This window comes from Haemaphysalis longicornis, unplaced genomic scaffold (genome assembly GCF_048455015.1).
Source record: "Haemaphysalis longicornis isolate Haplotype H1 unplaced genomic scaffold, Haemaphysalis longicornis Haplotype H1 scaffold_9, whole genome shotgun sequence".
NCBI lineage: Eukaryota > Metazoa > Arthropoda > Arachnida > Ixodida > Ixodidae > Haemaphysalis > Haemaphysalis longicornis.
Window position 1 is genome coordinate 150,638,886 of NW_027526460.1, and position 13,442 is coordinate 150,652,327.

General features: G+C 44.9%; 1 pseudogene; it reads right to left on the reverse strand.

Moving 5' to 3' along the window:
* Positions 1-4,844: 4,844 nt before the first annotated feature.
* LOC144151462 (uncharacterized) lies at positions 4,845-8,267 on the reverse strand (annotated as a pseudogene).
* Positions 8,268-13,442: the final 5,175 nt, after the last annotated feature.

The following is a 13,442-nucleotide window of genomic DNA, read 5'->3' on the forward strand; positions in this document are numbered from 1 at the left end:
GGTGAAAACTTCTACATCAAATACAAAAAAAGCAAACTCCACTGCTTCTTCATTTTCTCAGATGATTTGCTGGCATAGGTTGACTTATGACCCAGGAAGGTGCACGCGCCCGAGAGACAGGTTACATATATGTTATCTGGAGAGGTCAGCTGTGCTAGCTGCAGTGCTTAATACGCGAGATGGAATAATTGCTATGAAATGGAGTGTATGCGGGAAATTGTAGACTAACAATAAGAGAGACAGCAAAACAAACCACACGCACTGAAACCATGCGCCCCTCGGTTTAATGACGACGATCGTCGAACGCGAAGCTTTCTCGTGACGGATTCTTCGGTTGTCGTCTGAGTTTGAACAGAGTTTCGAACATGTACAAATGAAGCAGTCGCATGGACGCCGAATTCATAACGCGAGGTACTCAGGGTCAATTCCGGCGACGGAAAGCGTTTTTTTTTTACTTCACCACGCGTTTCCGCGTTACGGACGCCATCAGTGAGAACACGAAATCTTTGCTTGAAAACGCCAGAAACAAAACGTGGAACAGAAATTTGTAAAAAGTAGAGAAAATGGGGGCCAAAATGCACAGAACGCCAAACCAACAACAAGAAAAAATCTGTACGGGACGACGCAGACGTGTTCAGATGTAGTCACGCCCAGTGTTCGAGAATTATATTTTTTTTTCTAATGAAGAGTCCAGCACGGTCCTTCTCGGTCAAATGTATTGACAGTGCTAAAGGGCCAAACAACTGAAGAACAACGTCATCCCTTCTGTTGCCCACTTTTCTTACTTTCAACAGATTTTTCATAAGCAGTATCCAGGTAATCGCAGCATATGCGATTCTTCACGGACAGTAACCTTATGGAAATTTTCCGCACATAAGCACTTGCTACATAAATGCGGTGGACAAAGGCCAGTTAGGAAAATATGCGCGCATTTTGCTGTTTTAAGAGTTGGCCGTCGTATGGGTGCATTTTAGGAGCGGAGCTGTTTTAGACCAATCCTTTTCGTCCGCCGGCTCAAGGTCGGTCGTAATAGAGGAGTACTGGGAGTTTCCGACACCAACCAGTAGAGGTAAAAATTAAAACATAAGAAAAACAAAATAATTACGGAAAATGTCGAACCGTGTAACACCCTGCATTTCCACAATAATGCAGATTTCGGAAAAGTTTCAAATGTCATCGTTGTAATAACGTACTGGTCGTACGAAATTCTGAAAAACTAAATTTAATTGTTCCACGTCTCTGAAAACTAGTAGCCGTGTTGCCTTCGGGGTAGCGCGTTGCCGATTTCACGGCCTATAGGTGCAGGGTTCGATTCCCGGGCCCTCCCTAACCATATTTTGTTTCTTGAGGATTCTGGGTTTTTCGGAGCGACGTCCGAAGCCATCTATTGGTGTTCGCCTAAACAGCTCAGATGTTTAAAGTACGCCGTAGCGTTGCAGTACGTTTTAAAGCATCACCGCAAATGATAACCCAGTGTGATAATGACGCGCAGGGCTGCACGGTAATGCACTACCTATGCAAACTGTAACGCACGCAGGATCACAGAGAAACCTTGACAGCTAAGACTATCATTGAAAGGGCTTCACAGCATACGCACAAAGAAAACTAATTCAAAATAAATCATAAGTACTGGCAGAGTCCTTCAAAGCATCGAAGGACTCTGGTACGAGGTTAGTTATAAAGATCGCGAATAGCCTGCCTTCCTTTACAAAAATATACCAGACGTTTAACTAGCCTGATAAAGTGGATATTATTGGTTCAAATAAAGCGTGCTATCACAAAAAATGTTACCGGAGATTTATTGCCGTATCCAATGTACTGGCGAGAAAATCTTCTGACATAGGCCGCTACAAATTGTGCTACATGGTGGAAATAAACGCCAAAATACGTGGCTTTGTGTGAACCATGGCCTAAGGAAATAACTTTATTGAACCATAGGTTTTCCACTATAGAGATTTCCTACAGCTGCGGCAGTTTCGGGGTAAGACGGGCGTTATGCGGCAATTCCACCTATGTAAAAACGAGCACGCTCCCTTTAGTTTCGGAATCAATAGACTGCCTTAGTAATACAAACACGACAAATGCGGATGGTGGCAGCAATTTTTACTCCTCATTTTAACGCCAGGGGGCAAAAAGAGTAAGGGGGCAAAGACAAATAACAAAGAAAAGGCGCAAAAACACACCTGAAAAACAGGCGCTGAACGCCAATTCTGAGTTGGCGTTCCTAGAGCGATACGTGTTGCGATGGACAATTGTATACCTGATTATTAGAACATTTGCTTTTTTTCTGGATCAGGTTTGGTTGTCGGCGTCAACTGCACAACATATTACAGTTTCTAAAAAATGCTTCCAGTTGTTGAACAATTGATTAATTGTAGTGTTTAACGCGCCGACGCAACGCAGGCGATGAGGCGCGGCTGTAGTGGAGGGCTCCGGATTAATTTTGACCACCTGGTGATCTTTAGCGTGCGCTGAAATCGCTCACACACGGGCGTTTTTGCTTTCACTGGAACCTGGAACTATCACTGGAACCTGACTCCTAGCTCAAGCCACCCAAAACCCGTTTGTCACGAAATAGGCAGCTCGAATCACTTACTACCTATATACGTCATAACTAACATCTTCAAATACTCTTTTTTGCCTCGAACCATAACAGAGTGGAACCGGCTACCACACTCGAACATTGCAAACATCGATGCCATAAAAGAAACTGTTCACTGATATGTATTTTTCTGTACACAATAATTTTATACCCCTCCTGCCTATGCTCTTGAAAGGGAGTTCAGCAAAAAATAAATAAATAAATAAATAAGAAATGATTACTTCTTTAATTATTTGTGTAATTAATTACCGATTATATAAATAAATAATTAATTATTATTCAAATAAACAATTATTTAATGAACAATTGTTAATTATATAATCAGATAATTAATGATTAAACAATAATAAATGCTCCTTAAGTACATGAACCTCGAACAAGCTCCTATTAACGTTCAGAAACTTGCCTTTACTGCACTAATGCGTCCAAAATATAATATGGTTCGCCATTTGAGCTCCCCACCAACCATACATATGAACTAATATTGAATCTCTGAAAAACCGTGCAGCTCGCTTCATATATTCAGACAAGTCACGTCATTCTAGCGTCACAGCGCTAAAACTAAAGCGCTGCGCCGAATTACTTGATCTAGTACATCGCCGCCAACTTTCCCGACTATAAGCGTTCGATAAGCTTAGCAGCATGTGTGACTTCACAATGGTTTCTGTTAACCACCTCCCGTAATTTTTTCATGCCACGACGATTCCTACAAAGTTAAACGTGTAAGTTCTCGCTTATCCGCTTTTTCCTTGTCTTTCATCCCAAGTACAATAGTCGAATGGAGTAATCTATAATCACATTAAGAATTTCAAAAAGACGACAAGAAATTTCAGGAACTGATCCAAGAGGCAATCTAACGCTTTGCTCTGATACTGTGTTTTACGTGCAGAGCACTTCAAGGGTCCGCCTTCTCGTAGCTCGCCCGCTGGACCCAAGTAGAGAGCTACACGGCATTCCGTCGTAGGGGCCGTCGTTGCGGCATAGCCCAGAGGCTTCGAAAGCCAAGCGGTTTATGTATAATAATCGTTGAAAACTCGTTAGATGCTGGCGCTTGTCATGCATCTCCCCGTTGTTTGCGCTAAGAAAGCTGTTCGTACATCTGGGGCAAAATATACTTAATTAGCCGTTAGCGCCCGTGTCTATTTAGTAAGGAACGCTCGTCGGGTTGGTTTATACGACAGTAAGCGAAAAAAGTGGCAGTGCAACGCCGGCACGTGCGGGAGAAAACGCAAGCCCCAAAACAACAGAACTCTTCCTGGCGCAGTTTCAGGAAGGCGCCACCGAGCACTGCGAAGGCGGGAAATTTGAATTGCATTGGATGGTAGCAGTGAGCTGATAACGGCGCTTCAGCCGATTGTGGCGAATCACTGCTGTGTACTTCGGACAACTTTTACATTGAATTCAACGGATTTCATTCATAAGTTCGCTAATTTCTTTTTTGCTCTGTATATACCGTTTTTTTTTGTTGTGCTAATGGGTTGCACATCGTGTTTGTGTTGGAATTTCAACCGTTTGTATTGTATTCGTGTCTTTTGTCCTTGTTATTATGCATGACATTTGGCACTATTGTTCTTTACAAGGTTAGAGTGTGTATTTATTTGCGCCCTCAGTTTGAATATTACCGTTCTGTTTTTAACGCAAAACTTCAGTACTTTCGTCCAGCGGTTTCGCGTAGTATGCCCAAGTTCACCTTTTGGCCGGAGACACACCCCCAACGACACACCTCTCCAAGCGCATCGCGTGATTCGCCGTGCCCGCTGTCGCCGCTGGGCACAAGGCCCCGTTTTAAGTCGTTCTGCTAACGTAGCGGCGGCTAACGCGACGCGAATGGCCGCTCAGGTGATTGGCAGGCGACCAACCCCGCAGCCTCCCACGCATGCGCCGCTGGGTCGCCTCGGGCAATGTGACTCATCTTGTGCCGCGTTCGCCATGAAAAAGAAATGCCGCGTTCGCCGAGAATGAAAGCGACGCCGTGCCTCCTTCTGCAAGCGTTGTACAGGACCGAACGGCTTTGAGCCGTCGTCGGCCATACAGCTACATCAAACGTAAACCAAGCGAAACCAAGACTCTAGCACACTAAGTCAACTTTTGGCTTTGCATAACCAAGGTTAGCTGAGCTACCGCAACCATTTGTCTCTTTTTCTCTGCCCTTTTTTGTTGTGCTTGTGCAATACATGTGCAAATGTAACCCCCCTATACAATACGTCCTCATGGGGTTCTTGAAAGTGTTATTATAATTAATTAATAAAAAATATAAGTAAATAAATAAATAAATAAGGGGGTTTATAGCTGGAGGCCAGCAAGACGCTTGAAAAAAGACGGGCTCCAAAGGCGAGCAAGGTAGCGGAGGCCTAACTCTGAGGGCGTTCTCTAGAGCTACGCAATGCTAATCGTGCTTCCTCTTCACGCACCCAGCCAACACCACCTAGATAAGTTCAGGCCTCTTCACTGCCGCCGTGACGTCACGCACCTGCCCCGTCGACGCGCGCGCGCGAGCCGCTGAGACGCGGACGCTTCCCGCATGGTGTCTACTACACTTGAGTAAGACATTAATTTATGCATTGCCGCGATAAAGACATAGAATATAAAATTTCTGAACGAACGTTATTTCACATCAAGATTAAATACTGCTGCTCCGCTTCATCTTGGCGGACGTGACACCTTCAGATAGCACGTAAACGAAACGTACACAAGTCCCGCACACCTTGCAGAATATTTATTACAAAGTAAGTACCATGTATCACAAGGAACACACGAACTTCCAGCTTTTAGTAGAGTCATATTGACATCTATGACCACATTGTGCGATATAAAAACCGAAACTGCAAGATTAGGCAAAAAACAGTCAAACAAAAACAAGACACTAGATTATTTATTACAATGAATCAAAATCTATTACAGCGAAAAACTTTTAGCATTTGGTGCAGTCATATTCACAGCCATAATAACATTGTGGGACAAATAGAAAATCCGAACTGGCCAGCCTAAAAAAACTAGCCATTAGTAAAGCTTGCTTTATATTTTAGCAAAGTTGGCACTCGCAAAGTTTACTGTAGCTATAGCAAATTTTTTTGCTTTGTGTAGGCTTTTTCTTTCTTGACACTGTCATTCCTGCAAGCATCATAATTTTTTAGAAGCGTGTAGACAGCTGGTTTTAGAATATTCTTGAGTACGGTATCTGGACGGTCGCAGCTTGCACACATGTCGAACTCCTCGCCGTCACTTAGTAGAAACTGCATGATGCTCAAGAGGACCATCCTTTGGTTGGCTTCTGCATGAAACCGCTCTTCCTGTCCCTTGCTTATAAGGTGCTCTAATGATGTCGTCGTGCCAAGAACAACATTAACAACGAAAGGCTTCTGAAACTTCAAGCCTCCTCTGCTCATGCTCTAAATGAGTACGTGCTCACTTTGCTGCAGTTCTCGGTCAGTGATCATGAGCTGTGACTGACAATCCTCACATGGATCACGTTTAATAGCGGCATGCGCACAATAGCCGGCAACGTATGCCAAGTAACGTCAGTTTGTGATGCCTTCAGGTCAATTTGGGTGAGTTTGATGACATACTTTGCTATCAGCATCTCGGCATCAAGCTCCTGTTCATTTGGTTTCAAGGTCAACGGCATGTCGTCCAGCATCAAAGTGTTCTGCAAACGAATCTGTCTCCGCTTCGAATACCTCTGTGATTGAGACATTGTAGTGAGAGCCACACATTTGGCGGTACTTCCTCAACCAGGCCTTAAGGCAATCTGTTTGAAACTTCCCCAAAAAGGACGTACCTAAATCCCAGCTCATCAAGGCAATACCGTGACAGCTCAATCAATGAATACGTGCTCAGCCAGAGAGCAATGTGGGTCTCCTTTGCCAAACCACCAGCCGTGGTGCCCCTTCGTCTCCACCTGTCAAGCCAGGTTATGAACTGATCGAGATACTGAACTTGCAAACAAGACATATCCTTCACAGGCTGCTGCCAGACATCACGTAGTCTGTGCCCCTTTTGCTGGAGTCTTAACATTCGCAATGCTCCACCACCTGACAACCAAATCAATAAACGTGGCTGTTTCCTGCAGTGCAGCAAATTCCATTTCTGTGCTTCAAGTGACAAAGCTGATGACACAAATCTGTTAAAAACTTTCAATACCAATTTCACATTTTGACGCTCTAGGTAGCTTGGATAAAGTGCTTTATAGGCCAGACCATAGGCAACCTTTGCAAGCTTGCTTTGTTCAGCCTGGTACAGCTTCCTCAAAATAGTAAACGAAGCTTTTTGGTCCTCACCACTTCCACAGCTTATAAAAGGAGGGTAGAAAAATGACTTGTCATCATCCTTCTGATTGAGCCAACAGTTGCGTATACACTTGCACAAGTGAACAGTGTCAACAACATGAAACAATGGCTGCCGCGCGTTGGCAGGATGAGGAAAAACAATCCCTGGCTCATTTTGCTCACTTAATAGAGACATCATTTTCTGGTGTGTGTCATTGTTGTCTGTTATGACCGCAACAATATGCAGACCCGCACTTTCAAGCCTCATGATTAGTTTCTTTAGAACGTCATGCAGCTCCATTGCTATGATACGAGTTACCGGAAGGATATGAGCAACATCTCTATAAGACGAAAGCAAACACTGTACCACGAAGACATGCGCTGTTTTTACCGGTTCCGCAAAATGCGCAGCAAACCCTGTCAGGCAGCCACCTTTATGTCAAAAAAAGTGCTGCAGGTGTATTTCGTCAAGAATTACTTTCACATTTTTTTCTTGAGGCTTCGGAATGGTTGCTCGGCGCTTAATGTATCTCAGAAAACCTTCTTCGCACTGTTCTTTCGATGGGCGCACGTCATGTGCAGCACAAACTCGCTTGATGGTAGTGTCATGCGGCAAGACAAGCTTGTTGCTGTGGCAAAAAAACTCGTATGCGTGTGGAGAAATTATGTGCCATATACTGGTCAAAACCAAAAACTCTGCAGAATACCGCACGCCATTGCTCTTCTTTGTCAGCACCTTGCACTGTTCCTTCAGGAAGATTAGTGCGTCAGCCATCTCATCATCACAAATGTCATCCAGCAAGGATAAAACCAGCCTAAGCACTCCTCCCAACTTGTCCTCCTGTTGATGGGCCTTCTTTTCACAATAGCGCTCCACGCTGTCGAGAAGGTTGTCCAGCGCGCGGACATTATGGACTTTGTCAGAAATGCACACATCATCTGACACCAACGGAGCGCACTCACAAAATACACGGAAACGGACAGATCCTCTGCTACAACGACAGATAAAAGCATCTCCGAGGCTGGCAACGCCGGTTCAATGTGGGCGATGATGAGGCATGTCTCGCATGCTGTTGTACAACAAAACTTCTCATTTGGACGCTCATAACCGGAGACATCAGTTCACCCGAATTACGAACTTTGTACTGTTTTTCTTCGTTTTCAAACGCTGTTTGGGACTCGTGTATTGCTTTCTGGAGTAGCTCATTCAGTCCGCTTTCTTTTCACTTCAGGCTTTTCTCGCGACGTGCGCGAATACGAGATATACGAATGGCAGTCTGGGAAAATGGCTGGGAAGGCGTGTGGAGTTAACCGTGTCAACTTCATGGGAGCTTCAATGGTTCTTCCATCGCAGTCCGTATACGTTGACGTTGTACGCAGGTGTTCCATCTTCAAGAAACGCTCTCGAGAGAGAAGTCGCCCTCCACCTTGCCTGTCAACGTGTCCGGACACACCGAAACGCTGCTCGTACGGCGTGAGAGGCTCGGGCAAGTTTGAATGACGTGAAAGGCATGCACCCCGAAGTTAGAGTGTACTAGAAGTTTTAGAGTTAGAGTGTACTAGAAACTTGTGGTACACTCTACCGGAGTGAAGACGCCTGAACTTATCTAGGTGGTGTAGGCCCAGCACCTTGCTCCTACCACCATCATCCTGGCGCATAATAGTCCTTTTTCGAACGTACCCCGTTGCTTGCACAGGATATATTGACGCACACTAATCAAACGGCATGTTTTGTACTTGTGCCCACTATCTCCAGTACAAATTAAACAAACAAACAAATAAATAAATAAATAACATGGAATCCAAGTTTTCGAAAAAAATGGAGGAATTCTTTATTGTGTCTACAGAAATAAATAATTTCGTATTCTTCGTTAGCACCCCGAACAGAGTTTTTATTTGTTTTGTGGCAACCTGAAAGCAAGTAAACCCTCGGCCGCTAGGTCAGATGAAGCTTATGCTTCGGCGTCTAGCCCTTATAAATTTGTTGTACAGTATGTTTTCCCAGGTATTGTATTACAGCGTTCGTACGTTATCTACGCCATTCGTGTCTTTTTCTGTTTATTTTCAGGGTAAAGAAAAATACTGCTGCTAAATGGTGTGAAAATCTCGCATAAATCTATTGTCGGCCTCCTATGGATCTATGCATAATAGGCCTATCTTGCAGTCAAATTGTTGCAATTTAATAGAACATTTTGTGACTATTCCATACGTCCAGGTGTAAACAGCTACTTCGGGAGTGTCCGCTTGAGAAAATTTATTAGGAGCTGTGAAGCTGTGTAGCATAAACATAGACACGTCGTGGCTGAATTGCTTACAAACAACACCATGAGTTGATTTTTCAGAAGGGGTGCGCGTTTTAAGGATATAATGTAATGGCAGGGTGGTACTTACTAGACGCGTTCACACGTTGGTTGCTAAAAGTAAGGAGAAATATCTCTGCGCAGATGCTTTACGTGAAAAATCATTATACCGATCACCCCGCACCATAATAAGCATTGACGTTCTTTAACCAGCGTAACTGTGTTTTTCAAAATGTTACAGTAGTTGAAATATTTTTTTAAACGCTACAGTGGAAACAAATATTGCTTGCACATCCCCGATACATCCACGGATTTACGTTACTACCATTTCTGGAGGGTATGATTTCCCATTTAGCAGTTTAATTCTAGAAATTATTATACTGGGTAGCCCTTATGTTTTTCAAGAAGAATCGTGGTTTGAACTTTTGGCCTAAACGGCAATAAACGATAAATTCGGGATATACGCGCTAATAATTCGCCATTAGCTTTGACCTAATTTTAACAAGGCGATGTACAGGGACGAATCTGAGGTGATTCAACTTTCATAAGGCGATTATTGAGGCAGCGCCCCGTTGGTGGCAAACAGGGTGTTGGCTCAATAATCGCCTTCGGGAGCCCGGGTGCGGTTCGAAAAACACAAGGAGCACGCTCGCTGCGGACGTTGCGAAATGCCCAAGTAGCCTGCCTTCGTTGGAGTAGTTGCACGTGCTGGCTTGATATCAGCACAGCATCCGGCGAATGATAAGACAAGCCTCGCAAGCCGATACCAGGAAACAGGATTGTGTCAGCGCACCATCCGTTGCCGAAACGGGAAAGAAATTGACATTCTGGGTAGTCAGGAGAGACTGCGCGGGCGCTCCGAGATTATGTGTGCTGGATGCTAATGATTTGTCAGTAGTGGAGATTACGGTGGCGTATAGATTTTTTTTGTAGATTGTTATTTTCGTTTTATTGCTTTTTATTCCTGCCGTCGGATAGCACGTGCCTTCGGTCTTTTGCTATTTATTGACTCTTTTGCGACAATAAACATCCATTGCTAGTCAACGCCGTGTCTGTGTTCCCTTCTTGTGGTCTTGTTTCCCTCGCTGTTTGTTCATCGTTTTATTCTGTACGTTTACAACTCTACCTTGGAGTGAACAATTGATCCAGTAAAACTACCCGAGCACAATCACATGTTCGCGCAATCGTTCTATTATTTTTGTGCCGTAACAGTGACGTAAAATTGTCGCGTCACTGTGATTTCCTTTTATCGGGAGAGTTGCGATGAGACAGAAGGTACAGCCCATTGCTGTAACAAAACCTCTCCCGTAGGTTTCCGTGTACCGGCCGCACAGAGTAATTGTGTAACGTTTGAGTCTACACTGTGAGCTTATTATGAATGTCAATAAAACCCGGCGTAGTGATGGGGTCGTGTTAGCGGCCAGTTTTCATGTAATGGTATTTGTGGAGTTTTGAAAAAACAAAAGTTACAGCCGTTTTCCACTGATCATTCGCGGTCAGGTTGCCTGTGCCGGAAGACGCTTTGCGTTCTCACAAGGAAATATGCCCAAACCGCTACCCATAAACAGCTTTGTTGTCCAAAGCGATGGCAAGGGAAGCAGTCGCACGAAAAGAAGCCGTAGAAAACATGTCACTACTCTACAAGGGGTAATGTATAGCCAACCTGTAATTGCTGGAGACACTGCGTCGAGTACAAAGAAGGGCTTTGCTGCGCTGGCAAGTCACAGGTGTGGGAAAGGTCGTATCTTTAAGTACGTTGCACCCAAGCGGCGAATCGGGACTTACATTAACCTCCAGGGATGACGTCAGCCAGTGTTCTGTAAAGCAGTTGCGGCGTCGGTGCACTTGATCGTGGACGGACAGCGATAACTAATGTATCCGCAAAAGACACGACATCAAGCATGAAAACCGCTGTAAATGCTCTTGAGAATTCTTCTTGTCACTGGGGCGTTTAAGTGCGCTGTTCCTGCTGGAGCCTCCCAGCGGTCGCATACGGCTTGTGATGGCGCAAACAGTGAGATTATCGCGGTGCCATTCACACGAGTGTGCTGCCGTTCAGAATGACCGCGATAAATATCTGTTTTGCATAAAATACTGGGACAATCTCAAGACAACACTTGGGTGCTGCTATCACTATGCTATCCGACGATAGCTGGTATCAGACATTTTCGGCGGCAGCTATACGAGTGCACTTGTGCGCCGAAGGAAAGCAATCAGCGCCAAAGAAGACGTCGTTTGAGGCCGCCACAACAGCTGTCGCGACACCGCTTAGCCTTTAATAATTCTTCATCCGCATGCTGTTTCACCATGGTTACAGCAACCGTGTTCGCGAAAATCTCGGAGCAGGCTAGCCATTGTCTTTGAGTACGTAAAGGATATCCTAAAAATGTGAAAGGGGGGGATGGTGAGGGGTGAACTCACCGATGCTAAAAACTGGCCACTTAGAGAAGCCACACAGAACAGCTCCGGATTATTTTCACCAACTCGGTATCTTTAACGTGCACCAGAACCTCAACGTTTTGGCGTTTTCGCTCTTGCCTCCATCTTAAATGATGCCGCCGCGAGCGGGATCAACCCACCTCTTTGAGCTCGTAAATAACGCCCTCCTTGCAAGTTTACGTCTGTACGAGCACCTATTTTAACGGCTGCGCGCACGTTGCCAGGCCAAAGCTATTTTTAATGCAACACTTTCTTAGCGCTGAGTCCAAAAAGTAATGCATGCCCCCATAAACCAGTTGGTCGACCGAAAAGTTCTGATAAGACCTCTCGACACATGGCGCGTACTTGAAACTGGTTTCCATTATGTCAAAACGGTTACTTAAAAACGCGAAAAAGAGCCGGTTCTAGATAAGATCATACACGAATAGATCATAAGAAACAGTACATTAGTACACCACCACGTATCGGTATATATTTAGATCGTCCGTAGATGCGTTTACATAGTGGGAAAAAATCGTAGTGTGGTTTTGTTCTCTGTTTGCGATTTGGGTTTTCGAAGGCTCGACCAACAACTGGCCGCACCTTCGGTGAAGTTGGACGCCTTTTTACATCACTCTCCTCTCATTTTGATTTGGGAAGTGATAGGACAATGTTTCATAGTTTCGATTCCATGAACAGGCTCCTAGTCGCTGGGGCACTGCGCGGACAGTATGTGTTCCTCTTCTAACTTTTCTCTCTCTGCCTCTCCCCTGCTCGACTAGGGCTCATTTCTGCAGCAACGCTCACCCCCTGGGCCGGAGCAATTGCAGATAAGGAGGCAGCCAGGCGGCAGCGCGTGTCCTAGGGTACTAGAGAAAATATTGTGTCGGCATTCTTGGGACCACAAAAATGATGTGTCACACAGAGGAAGGAACTGCAGCAAAAATGTTAACAAATTCATAGCGAATGCGTACAAGAACAAATAAGAGAAGAGACAACACGGACGTCTGAATCTCAACTAGTTTTATTTGAAAGATGCGTAAATATATATTCGCACACTTATCGCACTCACCGCGCAATGGCCACGCGTTGCAGCCATGCGAAGGATCGCCGACTCCTTATCTCTTAGACCTACCCAAGGCACACTCATAAAAGTCGACCCTGCTCTGATAACAACCCCACCTCCATAACCTTTCAAACAATCTGCCCTTAATGTCTCGCTCGGACAAGGCATGACTGAAAGAGAGAAACGTGGCAGGCATCCGCATCGTGACAGTGAACAGACTGTGTGACCGACTGGGAGTGAACAAACTGGGTGCCACTGTTTTTATTGTGGGGTATAACGCGATTACGCTACACACGCGATGAGGCGCGCCGTAGTGGAGGAATCCTTATTAATTTTGACCGCCTTGGATCTTTAACGTGCGCCGAAATCTCGAACACACGGGCATTTCCGCTTTTCGCCACCATCAGAAAAACGGCTGCCGCGGCCGGGAATCGACCCCACGCCATTGTGCTCAGCAGGACAACGCCTTAGACAGTGAGCCAACGCGGCCATTTGCCACTGTTTTAGTAATGCGTTGTCCGAGCGAGACATGAAGAGCAGGAACAAGAAGAAGTGCTGCGATAATCAGACGTGTCCTTCAAATTTTCTTTCTCCTTCAGGTCGTTTGAATTGCTGAAGGTTGCTAATAATGGGTAATTTGGGTTTTATTCATAACTAAGTTTCCTTTACAGCCTCTTTCCGGAAATAATTTATTATTTGAAGGCCACACGTATTTCAACAGCCGATTTTGCACTGAGCAATCCCCCTTATGGGTACGTCCAAAATCTTTGAGGACATCATCATCATCATCT